Raw genomic sequence first — 24,331 nt, forward strand, 5'->3', positions numbered from 1 at the left:
GGGGCCGTGCAAGGAGGGGGAATGTTCACATGTGGATAGTGGATTGAATTATGGGAATTTTCGGTGGGTGTGTCTGGGTGCTTGGTGGGCGTGTCTATGTGGTCTATGGGCAGGGCTAAGCTCATTTATGAAAAAAGGAATATATGGCTTTCTCAGGGACAGCAGGACATAGCTCATGAATTAATGACTGTCCCTCTCATATAATGACAGTTAGGAGGTCTGCATATGAATAATATGAAAAGTATAGCAACATTTTGTTCTACTATTTTGATAAATAATATAATGTAATTGAAATTGTCATACTTGGATTGTAATGATCAAAACATTTTCAAATAATTTGAATCTTTAATTTGGAATATATATTCGATTACAAATATTTAAGCTCTACACATAAGAGTGTGCTTTTAAATAAATTCTTGGTTGATATCTTTATTATAATTGTTTCTTTGATACACCAGATTTTTTTTTTTTTGCATTTTGATGAAATATTTGTAATGTGAGAATATTCTGGTACATGTTGGCCGCATTTATTAATTCTAAACAAATTAAACATGTTTAGAAAACATCTGACTTTCAATTTGTTGCAAACAAACATTAACTCTAATTTTATTGTCTGTTAAAATAATCTGTTTTATTATTAGCATTTAAATATTGATTCTATTAGACTTCAGACTATGAGAATCAATATTTACATGTAATATTTAAATGTTAACATTGGTTATAGAGAAGCATATGAATAGCAGATCTAATGTCAAGAGAACGTTTACTCTTAACATTTGAATGTCAAAATGTAGACATTTGGCCATCTATAACACTCTATCATGCTTTTAATGTACGGCTTTTCAGAACACTGATATTTAACACTGATATATCTCCTATCAAGTAAATAAATCGGACTTTATAAAAAAAAATTCAACGTTTTTTTAAATGTTACCAATAATTGGCTAGATTACAAGTGGAGCGTTAATTTATCACGCGCCCGTATACGGGCAAATTCACCTTTTTATGGGCATGCGATAAATAACCAGCCATTACAAGTGTCTGGTTATTGCTACCGCCAGCTCACAGTAACAATTAGCGCTCAGAGAATTAACCAGAGGTCAGACCTCTGGTTAATTTTTAAAATAACCCCCAATCGCCCACAAAATAAAGAATATTCTTTTTCTTAAAAAAAAAAAAAACTAACTGCAAAAAGCAGTTATGAGGGTTTAAAGTTGGCAGGTGTGGAGTGTTCGGAAAAAAAAAACAATCTGCTGCCCATCGCTGCGTGACTTACCCCCCTCCGCTGCGCTAGTTCTCAAGCCATGTCTGATGGCATGAGTACGAGGCTTTCTTTGGATCCTATGGAAGCGCACTCTCATGAGCACAAAGCTTCTGTGCAATACAAATGCGAGGTCACGTTCGCATTGCACCTAACTTGTAATACTAGCATACATTTGTGTATGCTGGTATTATTAAGTGGAGCACAAATATCACTTTTATGGAAGCGATATTTTGCGCTCCACTTATAATCTAACCCAATATTTGCTATGCTTAAAATGCTTTTTATTTACTTTGTATCTCTGCAGAAATAATAAAGCATAATGTTTATCCTAATAGGTCTTTCTGCTAATCTTACGTAGCCCTGGTTAACCCCTAGACGAAGTTAGAATGTACCATGCTGTCTTGAAAACACTGTGCCTTAACAACGTTAGGATGGCATGGAATGTCTTAACTTCTGTGGCCTCTCTCTTTCCTCAGCGTTTTATCACTCCTACACAGTTACATACATCTCTACTAAAAAAAAGTTTTAGTGAAAAAAAAAAATTAACCCTTATAATTATACATAGAAACTTTTGTTTTCATTATTATATTATTTCATGCTATGGGAAATTAACCTCTTAAGGACATATGACGGAATTTTTCCGTCATAAAACAATTGAGAAAACAGAAAGCAATGTCCTTAAAGGGTTAAGTGTGTAAATATGAAGATTAAACTAATGAAAAATTTAAAGATTCTATTGTTCACGACTGGGGTATAAAATCTTTTGGAACTTCTAAGACATTAGGGGCGATTCCAATTTTTCTGATCTTTTTTATCAGCTTTTTGGATCCAAACATATAGCAGAAAAGTCACACATATGATGTGTGGACAACATTGACTTAGGCTATCACAATTCAATCTCTAACCTTGAGTTTCGACAACAAAATGGACAAATAAAATTCAACACACAAGTGGCCAGATAACAAGTGTCATGCTATTGGATTGTCTTGCTTGTGCGCTAACTGCGATCAAAGTAAACTTTTAACAAGGATTGGTTAGCGAGCGTATTACAAGATGAAAGTAAAAAGTTTGCACGACAGTGAAACCCGATTCACTCTAATTTTCATGTTAACTTCTTTTCCCTATAGACTTCAATTGAGCTCACTGTTAAAAAAACAAACAAAAAACCCCCACTTATTGCTCATGTGGCAACTCGACATGCATTAGACCAATTGCACTAAACCCGAAAGTAGTTATGCATATTTTACATTTTAACACTTCACATAGAAGAAAATGTTCTTTTTATTTTTAAATATATATTTCTATGTATATCTGATTTTTTTTTTATAAATATATATCTATACCTTTTTATCTAATATGAATATATATATACATATATATATATATATATAAATCCAAAAAATATCAAGGCACTCTCCGGTATTGAAAACAGATAATACTCTTTGATGTGACGTTTCAGGGTTTTAATCCCTTCCTCAGACCATACAAAACATGATAATTTCATATAGACTTACCCCCCATATATACCCACACCGTGACTAATCGTCCTCAGCGTGTGTGCTAATTGAAAAATGCAGACATTTATGCTTGCGCTAAGACTGTATATATGATCTAATTCACTCGCTAATCAATTAAGCCACATGAGGAATACTAATTAATTAATGTTAAGTACTGTTGCAGTTATATGGATATAAGCAGCAATATGCAATAATGAGTAATATCGTATCCAGCTTGTTTAGCAACATTATCCTATTTAGTCATGATTGATGAGTATAAACTCCAACAGGTATAGATAAGTAAAGCTAACATATGATGTAACTATAGTTGGGGTTCAATGTATTAAGCGTATCTAGTGATTATAAATGCTGTGCTTAAATAACATATACCACTTTGCTTTTTAGCTTTTTGTCCTATGCGGTGTGTCGTGGTAGGCCATTGGTGCATGCGCAGTTGCACCACCAGAACGCCGATGCAGCACACACAATTACGATTAGACATGGTGTGGGTATATATGGGGTTAAGTCTATATGATATTATCATTTTTTTATGGTCTGAGGAAGGGGTTAAAACCCTGAAACGTTACATTAAAGAGTATTATCTGTTTTCAATACCAGAGAGTGCCTTGATATTTTTTTGATTTATATGCTACTGTTTAAGAGCACCCTGAAAGCTGCAAACAAGTTATTGGAAGTGCTGGTCTGTATTTTTCTTTTATATACATATAGAAATATCTATTTAGAATTAGAAATACAAAGAATATTTTCTTCTAGGTGAAGAACATTGGAATGTAAAATATGTACAGTAAAAACACAGTAAAAAAATATTAAAATTGAATAAAAATGATTTTATATGCTTAAATGTATTTGAGTGGAAAGAGCTGTATCTATCTATCTATCTATCTATCTATAATCTATCTATCTATATCTATATAGATACTATACAGTATATATATATATATGTATATATGTATACATGTATATATGTATGTACATTTAAACATATAAATACACACATATATATATATATATATATATATATATATATATATATATACACGCAAACACACACACACACACACATATATATATATATATATATATATATATATATATCCAGACAAAAGAGCACTCCAAGGGTCTTGTTGAAAGAAAGATCACTTTTATTCTGTGAACGTTTTCGGATCAAAACGATCCGTCCTCAGTCATACAAAGAACCTAATCACTTACCCTCCACCAGTGCATTTAAACACCATTAAGCCCGACGTCACGTTCTCCACTGTAGACCCGCTCCCAACACAGGGGGAGTTGTCAGAGGCAGCATGCCCCCTATAAATACAAAAACATAAAACTTGTAACAGCAAGACAAAATAAAAGACGCATTATTTTTTAGTGTACAAAAATAGCAACAACATTTGTAACCCTTGTATCAAATAAAGGATATTACAATGTTTCCATGGTAACCAGCGTTGGTAAACAGCAGCCGAGACCGGAAGTATTAGGACTAGCAATGTCGGGTTGTTGCTAGGCATTGAGACCAGGCATTTCTAGGAACAACAACACAGGGTCACTGACTTGAGATATACCATCATTGACCACATACCCCCCATGAATAGGGGGGGAAACCGGAATAAAGCCCTCCTACAAAGAGAGGCCAAGTGGACATTTCATCTGGACACTATTGCTCCTAAGGGTCTCAATACACACCTTGATTGGCAGGCCTTCCTATAATGCTTCTGTTAATTCACTGGCCTGAGATTCACAATCCAGCTAATTTCATTTAATGAGATCCATGAAGCCATTATTATTGTTTTGTTATAATAATATGATACATTATTTAGATTAGTGATTCATTGCTTACCACTATTATACTGTTTTAGACACTGTCCTAGTAGTTTGTATGTACAGCTCTCTACAATGTGGCTCTACCTTGCAGTTAAGACCCGGTGCATCTGTTTCCTGGGGTTTCTAGCTATATATTATGTTCAATAGCATTCCTTTTGCTTTCACCCAGTAGGAAGGGTATTTTGCTGGGTCTTACCTACAACTGAGGACAGTATGTTGCCAGTTCTCTGCATATTAATATTTGCCTGTACATCTTGTTAAATTTCGTCATTGCAAGGATTTTGTCTCATCATTTTCTCTTAGGTTCTATGATTATTCATATATGATGCATTAGTTGTCTAGCAACAACCCGACCTTGCTAGTCCTAATACTTCTGGTCTCGGCTGCTGTTTACCGATGCTGGTTACCATGGAAACATCGGAATATCCTTTATTTGATACAAGGGTTACAAATGTTGTTGCTATTTTTGTACACTAAAAAGTAATGTGTCTTTTATTTTGTCTTGCTGTTACAAGTTTTAGGTTTTTGTATTAATCTGGTGCACGCTGCCTCTGACGACTCCCCCTGTGTTGGGGGCGGGTCTACAGTGGAGAATGTGACGTCGGGCTTAATGGTGTTTAAATACACTGGTGGAGGGTAAGTGATTAGGTTCTTTGTATGTCTGAGGAACGATCGTTTTGATACGAAAACGTTCACAGAATAAAAGTGATCTTTCTTTCAACAAGACCCTTGGGCCTCTATTTATCAAGGTCTGTCGGACCTGATCCGACAGTGCGGATCATGTCCGACAGACCTCACTGAATACAGCGAGCAAAACACTTGCCGTATTCAGCATTGCACCAGCAGCTCACAAGAGCTGCTGGTGCCACGCCGCCCCTGCAGACTCGCGGCCAATAGGCCACCAGCAGGGGGTGTCAATCAACCCGATCGTACTTGATCGGGTTGATTTCCGGCGATGTCTGTCCACCTGCTCAGAGCAGGCGGACAGGTTATGGAGCAGCGGTCTTTGTGACCGCTGCTTCATAACTGCTGTTTCTGGCGAGCCTGCAAGCTCGCCAGAAATACGGGGCATCAAACTCCATTCAGAGCTTGATAAATATGCCCCATAGAGTGCTCTTTTGTCTGGATATATTGATATTTTGAGCAGCACCCAGGAGTTCAGGAGTGCAATTTGTTTGGACTTATATATATATATATATATCCTATATAATAAAAAACGCCAAGTGTGTTTGTCCGAAGCTGTCATGTGCAGTAGAGACTGCACGCGAGGACAAACACACCTGGCCTTCCAACTGACCTCCTCCTTCTGGCGTGAGCGTTGCATGTGGTGGAGTGGGCGTGGCCGTCTGGGTGCGTCGTGGGCGCGACCGGGTGTGTTGTGGGCATGACCGGGCATGGAGTGGGCGGGGTCAGGCGTGATGCAGGCGGGGCTGGGCAGGGCCAGATGCCGACTGCAGTCAGAGACTGAGAGCTCTAAAAAGGGGGATAGAGAGAGCAGCAGAAGAGGGGGGATAAAGAGAGAGAGAGATAGCACAAAAGAGAGGGGGGAGAGAGCACAAAAGAGAGGGGGAGAGAGCACAAAAGAGAGGGTGAGAGAGCACAAAAGAGAGGGGGGAGAAAGCACAAAAGAGAGGGGGGAGAGAGCACAAAAGAGAGGGGGAGGAAGCACAAAAAAGAGGGGGGAGGAAGCACAAAAGAGAGGGGGGAGAAAGCACAAAAGAGAGGTGGGAGAGAGCACAAAAGAGAGGGGGGAGAGAGCACAAAAGAGAGGGGGGAGAGAGCACAAAAGAGAGGGGGGAGAGAGCACAAAAGAGAGGGGGAGAGAGCACAAAAGAGAGGGGGAGAGAGCACAAAAGAGAGGGGGGAGAGAGCACAAAAGAGAGGGGGGAGAGAGTACAAATGAGAGGGGGAGAGAGCACAAAAGAGAGGGGAGAGAGCACAAAAGAGAGGGGGAGAGCACAAAAGAGAGGGGAAGAGAGCACAAAAGAGAGGGGGAGAGAGCACAAAAGAGAGGGGGAACAAAAGAGAGGGGGAACAAAAGAGAGGGGGGAGAGAGCACAAAAGAGAGTGGGAGAGAGCACAAAAGAGAGGGGGAGAGAGCGCAAAAGAGAGGGGGAGAGTGCGCAAAAGAGAGGGAGAGAGACAGAAAAAGAGAGAAGAGAGAGAGCAAACGAGAGGAGGGAGTGAGCAAATGAGAGGAGAGAGAGAGCAAACAAGAGGAGAGAGAGCAAATGAGAGGAGAGAGAGAGCAAACAAGAGGAGAGAGAGCAAATGAGAGGAGAGAGAGCAAACAAGAGGAGAGAGAGACAGCAAACGAGAGGGTGGAAGAGAGAGAGCAAAAGAGGGAGAGAGAGCAAAAGAGGGAGAGAGAGAGCAAAAGAGAGGGGGGAGAGAGAGCAAAAGAGAGGGGAGAGAGAGAGAGAGCAAAAGAGAGGGGGGAGAGAGAGAGCAAAAGAGAGGGGGGAGAGAGAGAGCAAAAGAGAGGGGAGAAAGAAAGAGCAAAAGAGAGGGGAGAACGAGAGAGAAAAAGAGAGGGAGGATAGAGAGAGAGAGAGAGCAAGGGGTGGCACCGCTGTACTGCTAAAAATAGCCCGTGTACACGGGCTTTAGGACTAGTATATATTTAAATACCCGTTAACAATCCTATCATGCCTGCTGCCTCTAAACTTCTATACCTTATCACCTCTTTTGGCCTGTCCCAGTGGATAAAATCTCCAACCCACTGTGAAGGCAACTCCATACTCCTGATCTTCACTAATCTCTGTGCCATTTCCAACTTCTTTAACTTTCCCTTTCTTCTCTCTGCCCACCATCTACTAACTTTCTCTCTTACTCTACCTGCTACATCTTTGCAAGTCCCCAAAAAACTGCTACCTTACAGGAATTTAAATTACTTGGATCTCACAGACTTTTCCACTCAACTGAATCCTCTGCTCTCCAACATTTCATTCCTCTCTTGCCCAAACCTTGTGGCCTTACAGTATAATTCGGCACTTAAATCAACACTCAACAAAGCTGCACCCTCACTCGACGACAACTGTGGCACACCAAGCAGAGCAGATATCTTCAGCGTTGTTCACAGGCTGCTGAATGGCAGTGAAGGAAATTGCGCACCTGTGCTGATTTTGGGTATTGTAAATTCATCCTTAAGTCCTACAACTCTGCGCTCAGCCTGGCCAAACAAGTCTATTTCTCCTCCCTTATGTCATCTTATGCATCCAACACCAGAAAGCTATTCTCAACCTTTAACTCCCTTCTACATCTGCCCACCCGCACCACAGCCCATTACCAACCTCACTGCTCAGATTATTGCTGATCACTTAAAAAATAAAATTGACACCATTAGAAAAGATATCTACACCTCACTCCCCTCAAACCCAGAACTCCTACCCAGCCCTTCTATTAACAAAACTATATGCAACTTCCCTCCTGTAATAGAGGAAGAAGTCTCTGTACTTATCTTTGGCTCAGCTCACAACCTGCCCACTTGACCCTATTCCTTCACAACTTCTTCCCTCTCTCTTTGCTTCACTAACCCCTATTGTAACTCATCTCTTTAACCAACCTCTCACCACTGGCACATTTCCTAATACATTCAAGCATGCATCAATCATATCAATCCTAAAAAAAGCCCTTGCTTGGCCCCTACACCCCTTCTTACTATCGACCAGTCTCCTTACTTCGCTTTGCTTCAAAATTATTGGAAATACTGGTCTATAATCGGCTAATTCACTTTCTCACAACTAACTACTGACATGATCCACCACAATCTGGGTTCTGCCCTATACACTCAACAGAAACTGCTCTTACTAAAATAACAAATGACCTGTTATCAGCTAAAGCAAAGGGCCACTACTCCTTACTAATTCTTCTTGACCTGTCTGTTGCTTTTGACACAGTTGACCATCCTCTCCTCCTAAAAATACTACATTCATTTGGCATCCGAGACACAGACCTCTCCTGGTTTGCCTCATATCTCTCAAACTGCTCATTTTCAGATTCCTTTAACAACATATTGTCTGATCATTTACCTCTCTCAGTTGGAGTACTGCAAGGCTCTGTCTTGTGTCCCTTGCTTTTCTCTCTCTATACATCATCCCTTGGAAAACTTATAGCCTCCTTTGGCTTCCAGTACCACTTATATGCTGATGATACCCAAATCTATCTTTCCTCTCTTGAAATCTCTTCCTCTTTACTCAACCAGACTTCCAACTGCCTCTCTGCAATTTTCTCTTGGATGTCTTCACACTACCTCCCCCCTATTCGAGACATCCAACACCTGACATTTCTCTGATGGTTGGAGACTCTATTCTCAACACCTCACCCCAGGTCCACTGTCTTGGGGTCACACTTGACTCAGAACTCACATTCAATCAACCCACATATACAAGCGCTTACCAAATCCTGCTGTTCCAACCTATGCAACATTTCCAGAACTCGTCCCTTCCTTACTCAAAAAACTACAAAAATGCTAATTCATTCCTCTGTGTGCTGTATTAATTTGTTTTGTAATTCTCCATATGGGCCTTGCACCCAGACCTGTCTTAGGTTAACTGCCTGGGACTCTGGTGACAGTGCAGCTACCTGAGAGTGCTATTGAGCACCCAAGGTTGTGCATGTTGCAGGGTCATGGGATGTGTACCCAGTCCAGTCTGAGAGTGCAGTCCTCTTCTGTGTTTTGTGTATATATATATATATATAAAGTAAAGAAAGTGGTTTTCAATCCTTCATTAATAATATGTATATGTCCAAAGATAGCCTTATCCTTTAATAACCCCACATGGCTATTGCCCTAAGACTTCATTTGAGAGGCAACAACAGTCTCATCTGAAACAATTAGATAAATCATAGAGCGTAATCTCTGTTGTGAGTAAATGTCAGTGTGGGTTTGATACACAATCTTCCTTAAAATGTGTCTTACTCATGCAAGAAACCGCTATGCGGCTACCCACTTACCGACCTCACCGGATGTTTCCTCGATAGGTGATTGCTCTTGGCGTCCTGGAAGTTGGTTATCCACCGCTATGCCCGTATTCTTACTTCAGCATTGAAGCAGCCCTCTGTACTTCCAATGCCATTCCGATATCCACGCACTGGAAACAGCGTGGATACGTGTAGATGCGTGTGTGACGTACCACGTGTACGTACTCGTCCAATCAGATTGGAGAGAATCCGGGACACCTTTCTTGAATGATAATAAGCCTCAATAGGGAAGTCTAGCTGTCCACGCCAAGCTGGGGTGTAAATAGAGCACTTTTGCACAATTGCTGACCTGAAAAGTTCACAAATCCACAAGCCCAAAGTTTTCAGCAAAAAGAGCAAAATAGCGGTAAAAACATAAACTTTATTCAAGTGTAGTCACACTCATTAAAACATGGGGGTATCAGTGTAAAAATAGAACAAAGAACAAAAATCAAACATGAGAACAAATAGCTGTTCTCATGTTTGATTTTTGTTCTTTGTTCTATTTTTACACTGATACCCCCATGTTTTAATGAGTGTGACTACACTTGAATAAAGTTTATGTTTTTACCGCTATTTTGCTCTTTTTGCTGAAAACTTTGGGCTTATATATATATATATATATATATATATATATATATATATAAAAATTGTTAGCCTGTTCTATGGTCATAGGATGTGTACCGAGTCCAGTCTGAGAGTGCAGTCCTCTTCTGTGTTTTGTGTGTGTATATATATATATATATATATATATATATATATATATATATATATATACATACATACAGTACATACACATATTTAGACATTCAGTATATTTATTCTTTATAGTCCTTCCCAGTCAAATACCTTGTCATAAAGCATACCTTTTAATCCTTTTTTAATTAATATTTATATTAAATAGTTTTGTCAGAAAATGTATATATGATTTTTAGTACTTGTTTAAATGTATTTATGTTGTGCTTGGTGCAAATTTCTTTAAACTCTTAAACTTTATGCTAGGTCTTCAAGTGCACTAATCCGTTGAACGCAAATGTTGTTTGCTCTCGAGTGCACCCAGTTATTTTCAACTTGTAATATGCATGTTAATTAGCGTGATCACAATATTACTTATCATGACCCGTGATAACTTTAGTGCGATACTTGTAATCTAGCCCAAAGTGTGTTGATAGAATGTAAAATTGGCATTTTGTACATGTTTGCCAGTTCTCCAAAATGTTTTGGAATCATTACTTGCACTTATGCAATACAATCTGAAATGGCCACAGATGCCATTTTAAATGTATGTAAGAATATTTGGTCTAGATTAATTAAACCTATATTCAGAATTATTGTATAGTCCCTTAGTGGTGGATGGGACAGACATTTACATATCTTTATTAATTTAACAGACAGATACCTAATATTGGTGATGGGGGAAACCAGACGTGTACTCCTTGCCCAATGTGCTTAGAGGAATATGGCTGCACTAACTAACGAGGCCCAGAGAAGGCCAAAACGATTGTCTGGGGTTGCCATTTTCTTTGTTCAGATGAGAATTGCCTGGTATTTCAGGGCTGGACTGACCCTCTTGGTGGGATCAGACTGATATAACAAGAACTACAAGAAAGTTTTCCTCTGTGAATAGCACAATTGGGCAGAAATAAGCTACTCCCAGGTGGTAACCAGGCCATAGAACAAGTTATTGAAGCTGCTGTTCGTTCCTGGTAGACTGCTTCTCTTTCTGTTTTAGATACATAATATTGTTTACAGCTAATAAGAACTGCATGACACGTGAAAAAAAATTATAACCTCAATATCTAGCAATAAAGCTTAGCAAATTCTTTCTTAAAATGTTTGTTTTTATTTCATAAACACATTTTCATAATTAGAAGTTACAGTAATTTCATATTCTTAACCATTAACTGACTGGAACATACCCTGTACGTCGCTGGTCGTTAATGGTTTTCCAGGTCATAGTAGTGGCAGGACCGCGCTATTATGACCTCCCTTTCAGCTGTAGACTTCCTGGAATAGTGCGGTCTCGACGCTGGTGGTGAGATTGTGATATCAAAAAAATCAGTGCCCATTCAAAGACCAGTGACGTACCCTGTAGGGGGTTAAAAATTATTTTTTTTTAGCAAACACATATTAACAGTTTGTTGCTTTATCTTGTTTATTGGTGACCAAGACCTTTTGCACACATTTTAACATAAAAACAGGTCATAAAATTGTGTTTTTAAAAATCATTATCTACAGTATCTAGAAACTTGTTTCGCAATCTTCTTACAGCAATAGAAATATGGCAAACTCAGCGAGCACTGGATTTTTTTGCGATATTTTAAACCTCGTAAATGGGCGGGTTTCACCACTTGCAGCATGAAAACTGTTAAAATCCTGTTATAGAAACTTTCTTTTTATGGAAATTAATTTCCTGCTGTTTTCTTGATTTTAGAGGAAAATCTCACGAGACACAAAAAAAGGTTTTTTTTATGAATTAGAAAAAAAAAATAAAAAAATACTTTTTAAATATTAAAAACATTATTAAGCAAACATGCCCAGTACACCCATCATTCCATTATACAAACAGCATTCAGATTGTTTAAAACTTATCATAAACACCACTCTAGCCAATTGCAAAACATGCACAGACTCTGTTACCCTAATTAACCCATTTCAGATTACAATGATCAGCCTCTATTATTGGTAGTTCAGGGAGCTGTTGTGGGAAAATGAAGATCAAATGTTGTGTGAGTTATCAATCTCAACTTTTCCTGTTTCTCCAGTATAAAATAAAAATAAAAACGGGAAAGATTAGAAATTACCCTTTATTAGAAGTGCATTCTTTATATATTTGAACACTGGTCACTTGTGATAGTGTATTGTTACAGTTTATTATCACATTTATCTGAGTAAATTCAGATACACCTAGTAGACAATAAGCGCCAAAATTACAAGTGGAGCTCTAATTAACGCTCTTGCTCGAGTGTTAATTGCACTAGAAGTAAGCTTTTTGTGCTCACCGGGTTGCGCCCGTATTATAAGTTGAAAGTAAACTGTTTTTGCTTGCACACTAACCCAATGAGTTCAAAAAGCTGAACTTCAAATATTGTGTGAGTATTCACATATTCCCTATAGAAGTCAATGGAGAAAAAAATGTGGGGGGAAAAACACTCTCGTGAAAACCTGACCGCATATTTTCATGTGCGCTAATCCGATATAAAAAATTAATATTTCACATTCCAATGTTCTGCACATAACAGAATGTGTTCTATTTATTCATAAATAAATATTTCTACATATATTTGATGGTATTTTGGTACAATATATATATATATATATATATATATATATATATATATATACTGTACTGTATGTACAGTATCTCACAAAAGTGAGTACACCCCTCACATTTTTGAAAATATTTTATTATATCTTTTCATGTGACAACACTGAAGAAATTACACTTTGCTATAATGTAAAGTAGTGAGTGTACAGCTTGTATAACAGTGTAAATTTTGCTGTCCCCTCAAAATAACTCAACAAACAGCCATTAAAGGGACACTGACACAAAATGTTTTTATTTTGTGATTCAGACAGAGGGCTCTATTTAACAAGCTCCGTATGGAGCTTGATGGCCCCTGTTTCTGGCGAGTCTTCAGACTCGCCAGAAACAGCAGCTATGAAGCAGTGGTCACAAAGACCGCTGCTCCATAACCTGTCCGCCTGCTCTGAGCAGGCGGACACACATCGCCACAATACAACCCGATCGAGTACGATCGGGTTGATTGACACCCCCCTGCTGGCGGCCGATTAGCCGAGAGTCTGCAGGGGGCGGCGTTGCACCAGCAGCTCTTGTGAGCTGCTGGTGCAATGCTGAATACGCCGTATTCAGCGAGGTCTGGCGGACCTGATCCGCAGTGTCGGATCAGGTCCGCCAGACCTTGATAAATATGCCCCCGAGTATGCAATTTTAAGCAACTTTCTAATTTACTCCTATTATCAAATTTTCTTCATTCTCTTGGTATCTTTATTTGAAAAACAACAATTTAAGTTAAGATGCTGGCCCATTTTTGGTGAACAACCTGGGTTGTTCTTGCTGATTGGTGGATACATTCAACCACCAATAAACAAGTGCTGTCTAGGGTCTGAACCAAAAAAATGTCTGGCTCCTTAGCTTAGATGCCTTCTTTTCAGATAAAGATAGCAAGAGAACAAATAAAAATTTATAATAGGAGTAAATTAGAAAGTTGCTTAAAAGTGCATACTTTATCTGAATCATGAAAGAAAAAATGTGGGTTCTTTGTCCCCTTAATGTCTAAACCATTGGTAACAAAAGTGAGTACACCCCTAAGTGGAAATGTCCAAATTTGGCCCAAAGTGTCAATATTTTGTGTGGCCACCATTATTTTCCAGTACTGCCTTAACCCTCTTGGGCATGGAGTTCACCAGAGCTTCACAAGTTGCCACTGGAGTCCTCTTCCACTCCTCCATGATGACATCACGGAGCTGGTGGATGTGAAAGACCTTGTGCTCCCCCACCTTCCGTTTGAGGATGCCCCACAGATGCTCAATAGGGTTTAGGTCTGGAAACATACTTAGTCAGTCCATCACCTTTACCCTCAACTTCTTTAGCAAGGCAGTGGTCGTATTGGAGGTGTGTTTGGGGTCGTTATCATGTTGGAATACTGCCCTGTGGCCCAGTCTCCGAAGGGAGTGGATCATGTTCTGCTTCAGTATGTCACAGTACATGTTGGCATTCATGGTTCCCTCAATGAACTGTAACTCCCCAGTGCCGGCAGCACTCATGCAGGCCCAGACCATGACACTCCCACCACACTTGTCTTTGTACTACTGACCTGATTGCCGCCACACACGCTTGACATCATCTGAACCAAATAAGTTTATATTGGTCTCATCGGTCCACAGGACAGGGTTCCAGTAATCCATGTCCTTAGTCTGCTTGTCTTCAGCAAACTGTTTGCGGGTTCTCTTGTGCATCATCTTTAGAAGAGGCTTCCTTCTAAGACGACAGCCATGCAGACCAATTTGATGCAGTGTGCGGCATATGGTCTAAACACTAACTGGCTGACTCCCCACCCCTTCAACCTCTGCAGCAATGCTTGCAGCACTTACACGTCTATTTCCCAAAGACAACCTCTGGATATGACGTTGAGCACGTGCACTCAACTTCTTTGGTCGACCATGGCGAGGCCTGTTCTGAGTGGAACCTGTCCCGTGAAACCGCTGTATGGTCTTGCCCACTGTGCTGCAGCTCAGTTTCAGGGTCTTGGCAATCTTCTTATAGCCTAGGCCATCTTTATGTAGAGCAACAATTCTTTTTTTCAGATCCACAGAGAGTTCTTTGCCATGAGGTGCCATGTTGAACTTCCAGTGACCAGTATTAAAGAGTGTGAAAGCAATAACACCAAATTTAACACACCTGCTCCCCATTCACATCTGAGACCTTGTTACACTAACGAGTCACATGACACCGGGGAGGAAAAATGGCTAATTGGGCCCAATTTGGACATTTCCACTTAGGGGTGTACTCACTTTTGTTGCCAATGGTTTAGACATTAATGGCTGTGTGTTGAGTTATTTTGAGGGGACAGCAAATTTACACTGTTATACAGGCTGTACACTCACTACTTTACATTGTATCAAAGTGTCATTTCTTCAGAATTGTCACATGAAAATATATAATAAAATATTTACAAAAATGTGAGGGGTGTACTTACTTTTGTGAGATACTGTATATATATATATATATATATATATATATATATATACAGTATATACACATGATTATATATAGGCAGAGGCGTAACTAGAAACCACAGGGCCCAGGTGCAAGAATCTAAGAAGGGCCCCCCCAAAAAAATTTGATACATATCTTTTTTTTATTATTTTATTTTTTTACATTTAACACAGAAAAAAATGTGAATCAGAATCAGATTACATGTCTGCAAAAGGAGGTACCATGTGCCCACAGTCTGTGAGATGGTCTAACCCCCTATTACTGTATATAGTGACACTGTTTAACACACCAGTACTGTATATAGTGAGTCAGTGACACAGTCTGTAATCTGCCAGTGAGATGGCTGGCCTGACCCTACCCGACCCAGTACTTTATAAAGTGACCACAGTAGTCTGTGAAATAGTCCAGCCCCCCCATACTGTATATATTAGTACTGTATAGTGACACTGTTTAACACACCAGTACTGTATATAGTGAGTCAGTGACACAGTCTGTAATCTGCCGGTGAGATGGCTGGCCTGACCCTACCCACCCCAATACTTTATAAAGTGACCACAGAAGTTTGTTTACCCCACGCCCCCCATGCTGTAGTAACAAGGTCTGTAATTTGCTGGTTCCACAAACATACACATACATGCATAAATACACACACAGTCACATACATACACACATACACACACAAACACATAAACACCAATGGGTAAAACAGAAAGACTAACCCCTGTAGTCAGAGACATTAGTGAAGCATCATGTCACACTCACATGATATCAGTGCAGGCAGTGGCAGGTCAACGTTTTTCATTGTACAAAAAAAATTTTTTTTTGAAGCTGGGCCCCCACCCTTGGGGGCCTAGTCGCAATTGCGATCCCTGCACCCCCTGTAGTTTTGCCCCTGTATATAGGTATAGATATATGCAGATATATATATTAATATCTATTTAGAAATACTTACTATGTACAGAACATTGGAATGTCAAATATTTACTGCAAATACAAAGTTAAAACTTTTTTTTAAAATGAATATTGCATAAATATGCTTTTCATGTTTTCATCTACTTAACTGCAAAGGGCTCATACGCACTTATATATGTCTATACAGGTATGTGTGGTCATATGTATTTATGTGTTTGTATGTGTATATATGTCTGTAAATACACATATACCTGTACACATATAGATACATAAATACATATGTACACACATATAAATATATATATATATATCCATCTTTAGACATGTATATGTATGTGTGTCTATGTTAAAGCCCTTTTCATGCCTATGAGCCCTTATAACTTTTATGTGCAATAGTTTTTAAAATATTTTTTGTGTGTTATTATGAGTGTAAGTGTACTTTGTAACATATTTTTGATGCGTTTTGAGCAACTTTTTAGGTTCGTAAAACAGTTAACCAGAGCTCTGAGGTCACGGTAATCATTCTAGCACAAATCACGATTGCGCTCAATCGATCCCATTTACTATCAACTCACAATATGAGCGGTAAGCCCAACAAACTCAAACCCCTGCATTAAACCACTTATCTCTCACGTGATAACGTTTGCCCTCCACTTGTAATCTAGCCCTAAATGTTGTTAGATTGGTAAGTGATTCTGGAATGTGAGAATGTTTATACTATTACTCAAGGTTAACAGAGCAAGACTGGAAAAGAAAATCTTCAATTTCCAGTTGCTAGACAGGTTTATGAAACATAGACTGGCTATACTTACAGCTTGTCCTCCCCAGTGATTAAATGTAAACATAGGATGCAATTATAAAATCCTAGCAGGAATTTGACCTAATAGTTCCCTTATAAAAGCAGGAAGAACCGCAATTGCATAGTGCAGTCAATTCAGCTATAATTTATATAAACGTATATATCAAATATATTTTTTTGTGCAAACAAAATTTCAGATTATACTAAAAAAGATGGAAGGAATTTGGGTGCATTTTGCATTTAACTAATTGGGAAGTATTATTTTACTTCTGCATTTTATGATTCATTGCTTTCAATAAACAGTTATGAGAAAATATTTTACATACAATAATAAGCTTCTTTAAAAGTAAACTGTAAATTAAATCATCTTTAATATATTTACTTTAACCTTAATATTAATTCTATAAATAGCTCATGATACTTATTATTTGCTTTAAAATTACATTTAGTTTATAAATGTAGTAATTTAGTACTTAAAATAAAAGAATATTTTTAGCTGAGCATTTAATTTTTTCTAGTACTGCAACTCATTGCATTAGATTGTACTCTACCATTCAGTAGCTGAAGGGTTAAACGGATAGGAAGGTCAAAATTGAAATGCATGTAAATGCATTTCAATACAAAATAAATGTATTTTAGCAATTTACTTCAATGCGCAAAAATGCCTTTAGTAGAAGTTTCTAGTCTTTCAGTGGCATACGTACATATGCTACATGTGACTAAAGCCTCCAAATTCAAGCACCTGTCTGCTCAGAGAGCCGGCAAGGGTGAAGACTAAATTTGTGTCATACAAGCCACTGCTGACTCTGAAAAAGTGTAATGTTTGAAAGCTGATGCACTGGGCACTCAAAGCATATGTGCGTATGCTGCTGAAAAAAGTAATAACTTTTAGTAGAAGCAATATTACTAATTAACATATATTGCAAAAAAAATTCTATTTAAAATTTAAATGGACCCATGCACATTTCCATTTTGACTTTTTTATCCGTTAAACTATTAATTAATCAATATTAACTTTTGATTAAAAAAAATCCATATTTTACTTTCCTGTGAATGTTTGCTTGATCTGCTACACTTGTTTAAATACTTTCAATATAAAACAATGTCGTTTTTCAAACCTTGTATGTTTTGGGATTATCTTGGGCGTAGTCATAGATGTATCTGAAGAAATGACAAAAATGTCTAAGCTTTATATGTGAACAATTTAGTGTTTCTGTATTATTTTTTTATTTTTGCTTTCTAATGTTAAAAATGTTATGAACAAGTAAATAATTAGTTGTGATGAATTAAATTTCATGGAAAGTACCCCTTTTTTAAGAAAACTACAGTTTCTTTTTAATGAAATATAATTATTTTCTGTTAGATTTATATAAAAAATAGACAGGTAGATTACGAGTTATGCTCGCTAAAGGGTTTTTAACGAAATTTCACCCTCTATAGCGCAGCCATTACAAATTTTGAAACAGCCAGCTTGTGCGTGCGATATGGTTGCGTTGAGCTCCATACTGCACAAAATACAAGCTCTGTTTTGACGTGCTCGTGCACGCTTTCCCCATAGACATCAATGGGGAGAGAGTGTCAGAAAAAAACACCTGTGATCGTGGAATGAAAAGCTCCGTAACGCAACCCCATTGATGTCTGTGGGGAAAAAAAAGTTAAGTTCAAACCTAACACCCTAACATAAACCCCACGTCTAAACACCCCTAATCTGCTGCCCCCGACATCGCCGCCACCTACATAATGTTATTAACCCCTAATCTGCCGCTTCCGATATTGCCGCCACCTAAATTTCTCTATTAGCCCCTAATCTGGTGCTCCTGATATCGCCGCCACTATACTAAAGTTATGAACCCCTATTCCCCTGCACCCCAACATTGCCCACACTATAATAATTCTATTAACCCCTATTCCGCCGCTCCCCGACATCGCCCCAACACTGAAATTCTATTGGCTATTCAAATCAGTCAATAGAATTTCAGTAGCTCTCATCCTATTGGCTGATTTGAACAGCCAATAGGATTTTAGCAGCCCTAATTCCTATTAGCTGATTCAAATTTTTCAGCCAATAGGAATGCAATGGTACCCCCAGTATGAAAGGGGTACTTTGCATTTCAATCCTCAGTGTGCTGTGGACGATCGCATTTATGGGACCTCCACGTCGGATCGATGGACCTCCGCCTGGACCTCCGCCTTGGACCTTCGCCTGGACCTCCGCCTCAGCGCATCGACTGCTCCACCTCTGTAGGGATGAAGAAGATGCCGGTCCCACGATGGATGAAGATGGAGCCGTCTGGATGAAGATGGAGTCGCCAGGATGAAGATCCTTCAAGCTGGACTTCAGCAACTGTGAGTACCTAAAGAGGGGTTAGTGTTAGTTTTTTTTAAGGTTTTTTGGTTGTTTTTATTTTAGATTAGGGGTTGGGCATTTCTTAAAAGAGCTAAATTTCATTTTCAGGGCAAGAAAAAGAGCTAAATGCCCTGTATTTTTTTTCAGGTAAAAGAGCTGTTTAATTTAGGGCATGCCCTACAAAAGGCCCTTTTAAGGGCTATTGGTAGATTATTATAGATTAGGTTTCTTTTATTTTGGGGTGTTTTTTTTAAAATGGGTATTAGAATATGAATAATTGTTATTATTTTGGATAATTTATTTGTTATTTTGTGGGGGGGTTTTCGTTTTGGGTGGGTTTTTCTTTTTAGAATAGCCATTTTTTATTTTTAATGGGCAACAAAAGAGCTGAATGCCCTTGTATGGGCTATGCCCATACAAATGCCCTTTTCAGGGCAATGGGTAGATTAAGTTTACTTTATTTTTATTTTGTGGTTTTGGAGGGTGGGGGTTTGTATGCTGTTAGGGGGTGTTTGTTTTTCTTTTGTAGAAAAAGAGCTGATGTCTTTAGGGCAATGCCCTACAAAAGGCCCTTTTAAGGGACCACAAATGGCCCTTTAAGGGCACTTGGTAGTTTATTATAGATTAGGGTTTTTTATTTTGGGGTGTTTTTTTTTTTTTTTTAAAGGGTATTAGAATAAGAATAATTTTTTATTGTTTTGAATAACCTACGGCTAGATTACGATTTTGGCGTTAGCCTTAAAAAGCAGCGTTGAGAGGTCCCAACGCTGCTTTTTAACGCCCACTGGTATTACGAGTCTGGCAGGTACAGGTGTACCGCTCACTTTTCTTCCGTGACTCGAGCATACCGCAAATCCTCTTACATCAATTGCGTATCCTATCTTTTCAATGGGATTTGCCTAACGCTGGTATTATGAGTCTTGGAAGAAGTGAGCGGTAGACCCTCTCCTGTCAAGACTTCTAACGCATTTAAAAGTCAGTAGTTAAGTGTTTTATGGGTTAACGCCGTAACATAAAACTCTTAACTAAAGTGCTCAAAAGTACACTAACATCCATAAACTACCTATTTACCCCTAAACCGAGGCCCCACACACATCGCAAACACTATAATAAAATTATTTAACCCCTAATCTGCCAACCGGACATCGCCGCCACTGTAATAAATATATTAACCCCTAAAATGCCGCACTCCCGCCTCGCAAACACTAGTTAAATATTATTAACCCCTAATCTGCCGTCCCTAACATTGCCGACACCTACCTACATTTATTAACCCCTAATCTGCCACCCCCAACGTCACCGCTACTATTTTAAAGGTATTAACCCCTAAACCTAAGTCTAACCCTAACCCCCCCTAACTTAAATATAATTTTAAATAATCTAAATAAAATTACTAAATTAAATAAATTAATCCTATTTAAAACTAAATACTTACCTATAAAATATACCCTAAGCTAGCTACAATATAATTGTTACATTGTAGCTAGCTTAGGGTTTATATTTATTTTACAGGCAACTTTGTATTTATTTTAACTAGGTACAATAGTTATTAAATAGTTATTAACTATTTAATAACTACCTAGTTAAAATAAATACAAATATACATGTAAAATAAATCCTAACCTAAGTTACAATTACACCTAGCACTACACTATCATTAAATAAATTACCTAAACTACTTACAATTAATTACAATTAAATTAAATAAACTAAATTACGAAAAAAACGAACACTAAATTACAGAAAATAAAAAAAGAATTACAAGAATTTTAAACTAATTACACCTAATCTAATCCCCCTAATAAAATAAAAAAGCCCCCCAAAATAATAAAATTCCCTACCTTATACTAAATTACAAATAGCCCTTAAAAGGGCCTTTTGGGGGGCATTGCCCCAAAGTAATCAGCTCTTTCACCTGTAAAAAAAATACAATACTCCCCCAACATTAAAACCCACCACCCACACACCCAACCCTACTCTAAAACCCACCCAATCCCCCCTTAAAAAAACCTAACACTACCCCCCTGAAGATCTCCCTACCTTGAGCCGTCTTCACCCAGCCGGGCACAAGTGGACCTCCAGAGGGGCAGAAGTCTTCATCCGATCCGGGCAGAAGAGGCCCTCCAAGCGGCAGTAGTCTTCATCCAGGTGGCATCTTCTATCTTCATCCATCCGGAGCAGAGCGGGTCCATCTTCAAGCCAGCTCAATCCTATTAGATCAGCCAATAGGATTGAGCTCGCATTCTATTGGCTGTTCCAATCAGTTAATAGAATGCGAGCTCAATTCTCAGCCAATAGAATTTTTCCTACCTTAAACCTTGAAAATGGACCCGCTCTGCTCCGGATGGATGAAGATAGAAGATGCTGCCTGGATGAAGACTTCTGCCGCTTGGAGGACCTCTTCTGCCTGGATTGGATGAAGACTTCTGCCCCTCTGGAGGTCCACTTGTGCCCGGCTGGGTGAAGACAGCTCAAGGTAGTGAGATCTGCAGGGGGGTAGTGTTAGGTTTTTTTAAGGGGAAATTGGGTGGGTTTTAGAGTAGGGTTGGGTGTGTGGGTGGTGGGTTTTAATGTTGGGGGGTATTGTATTTTTTTTTTACAGGTGAAAGAGCTGATTACTTTGGGGCAATGCCCCGCAAAAGGCCCTTTTAAGGGCTATTTGTAATTTAGTATAGGGTAGGGAATTTTATTATTTTGGGGGGCTTTTTTATTTTATTAGGGGGATTAGAGTAGGTGTAATTAGTTTTAATTATTAGTTATTAGTTTTAATTACTAATTATTGTAATTCTTTTTTTATTTTCTGTAATTTAGTGTGTTTTTTTTTCCGCACTTTAGTTTATTTAATTTAATTATAATAAATTGTAGGTAGTTTAGGTAATTTATTTAATGATAGTGTAGTGTTAGGTGTAATTGTAATTTATTTTACAGGTATATTTGTATTTATTTTAGCTAGGTAGTTATTAAATAGTTAATAACTATTTAATAACTATTCTACCTAGTTAAGATAAATACAAAGTTGCCTGTAAAATAAATATAAATCCTAAAATAGCTACAATGTAACTATTAGTTATATTGCAGCTAGCTTAGGGTTTATTTTATAGGTAAGTATTTAGTCTTAAATAGGATTAATTGATTTAATTATGGTAAATTTATTTTGTTTAATTTAAATTATATTTAAGTTAGGGGGGTGTTAGGGTTAGGGTTAGACTTAGGTTTAGGGGTTAATACATTTATAATAGTGGCGGCAACGTTGGGGGGGCAGATTAGGGGTTAATAACTATAATGTAGGTGTCAGCGATGTTGGGGGCAGTAGATTAGGGGTTCATTAGTATAATGTAGGTGGCTGCGGTGTCTGGAGCGGCAGATTAGGGGTTAATAATATAATGTAGGTGTCAGCGATAGCGGGGGCCGCAGATTAGGGGTTAATAATTGTAATATTAGGGGTGTTTAGACTCGGGATTCATGTTAGGGTGTTAGGTCACAGTGCAGACATAAATTTTCTTTCCCCATAGGAAACAATGGGGCTGCATTAGGAGCTGAACGCTGTTTTTTTGCAGGTTTTTTTTCAGCCAGCTCAGGTCCATTGTTTCCTATGGGGAAATCGTGCACAAGCACGTTTAGCCAGCTCACCGCTGACTTAAACAACGCTGGTATTGAGGTCAGATGTGGAGCTAAATTTTGCTCTATGCTCACCTTTTTGTGGCTAACGCTAGGTTTAAATAAACCTGTAATACCAGCGTTGTCTTAAGGGAGCGGTGGTAAAAAAAGGCTCGTTAGCACCGCACCCCTGTTACTGCAAAACTCGTAATCTAGGCGAATGTTTGTTATTTTTTGTAATGGTAGATTTTTAAATTTTTTTGTAATTTTTGGGCTTTTTATTTTTTGTAATTTTAGGGTTTTTTATTTTTTGTAATTGTAGGCTTTAATGTAAGGCAGCTTAGGTTTTATTTCACAGGTAAGTTTGTATTTATTTTAACTAGGTAGTTAGTAAATAGTTAATAACTATTTACTAACTAGTCTATCTAGTTAAAATAAATACAAACCTGTGAAATAAAAATAAAACCTAAGCTAGCTACAATATAACTTTTAGTAATATTGTAGCGAGCTTAGGTTTTATTTCACAGGTAAGTTTGTATTTAGTTTTAAATAGGTATTTAGTTAATAATTGTAGCTTTAATTTAGCTCTATTTTTATTATGTTAAAGTTAGGGGGTGTTAGGTCTAGGGTTAGGGTTACGGTTAGGTTTTGGGTTACGTTTAGGTGTTAATAGATTAATTTAGGATATTGCAATGTGGGGGGCTGGCGGTTTAGGGGTTAATGGGTTTATTTAGTGGTAGTGATGTGGGAGGCCAGAGGTTTAGGGGTTAATAACTTTATTTAGTGGCAGCGATGTCGGGGAGCGGCGGAATAGGGGTTAATACATTTTATTAGTGGTAGCGATGTCGGGAGCGGCAGATTAGAGGTTAATACGTTTAATTTAGTGTTTGCAATGCGGGCGGGCCTCGGTTCAGGGGTTAATAGGTAGTTTATGGGTGTTAGTGTACTTTGTAACAGTTTAGTTATGAGTTTTGTGTAACAGTTTTGTTGCGTAAAACTCATAACTACTGCTCTCAGGTGGCGGTACGGATCTTGTCGGTATAGGGTGTAACACAAGCTTTTTAGCCTCACCGCAAAAGTCGTAATGGCTGCACTGCTATGGAAGTCCCATGAAAAAACATCATTTTTACGAGTGCGGGACTGACATTGCGTTACAGGCTAAAAGGCTTGCGGTGCAGCTATACCAACACGACTTGTAATGGCTGCATTGCTGTTTTAATGCTGAAATTACCATTTTTTCAGCATCAAAACATGAGCGTACAAGTCGTAATCTACCTGAGAGTTAATAATATGGGACATACTTAAAAATGTCTTTTACAATGTATATGGATTTAAAAAAATACTGTTTTATTTTCCTTTAAATGGCTTT

The sequence above is a fragment of the Bombina bombina genome, chromosome 5 (assembly GCF_027579735.1).
Source record: "Bombina bombina isolate aBomBom1 chromosome 5, aBomBom1.pri, whole genome shotgun sequence".
Taxonomy (NCBI): Eukaryota; Metazoa; Chordata; class Amphibia; order Anura; family Bombinatoridae; genus Bombina; species Bombina bombina.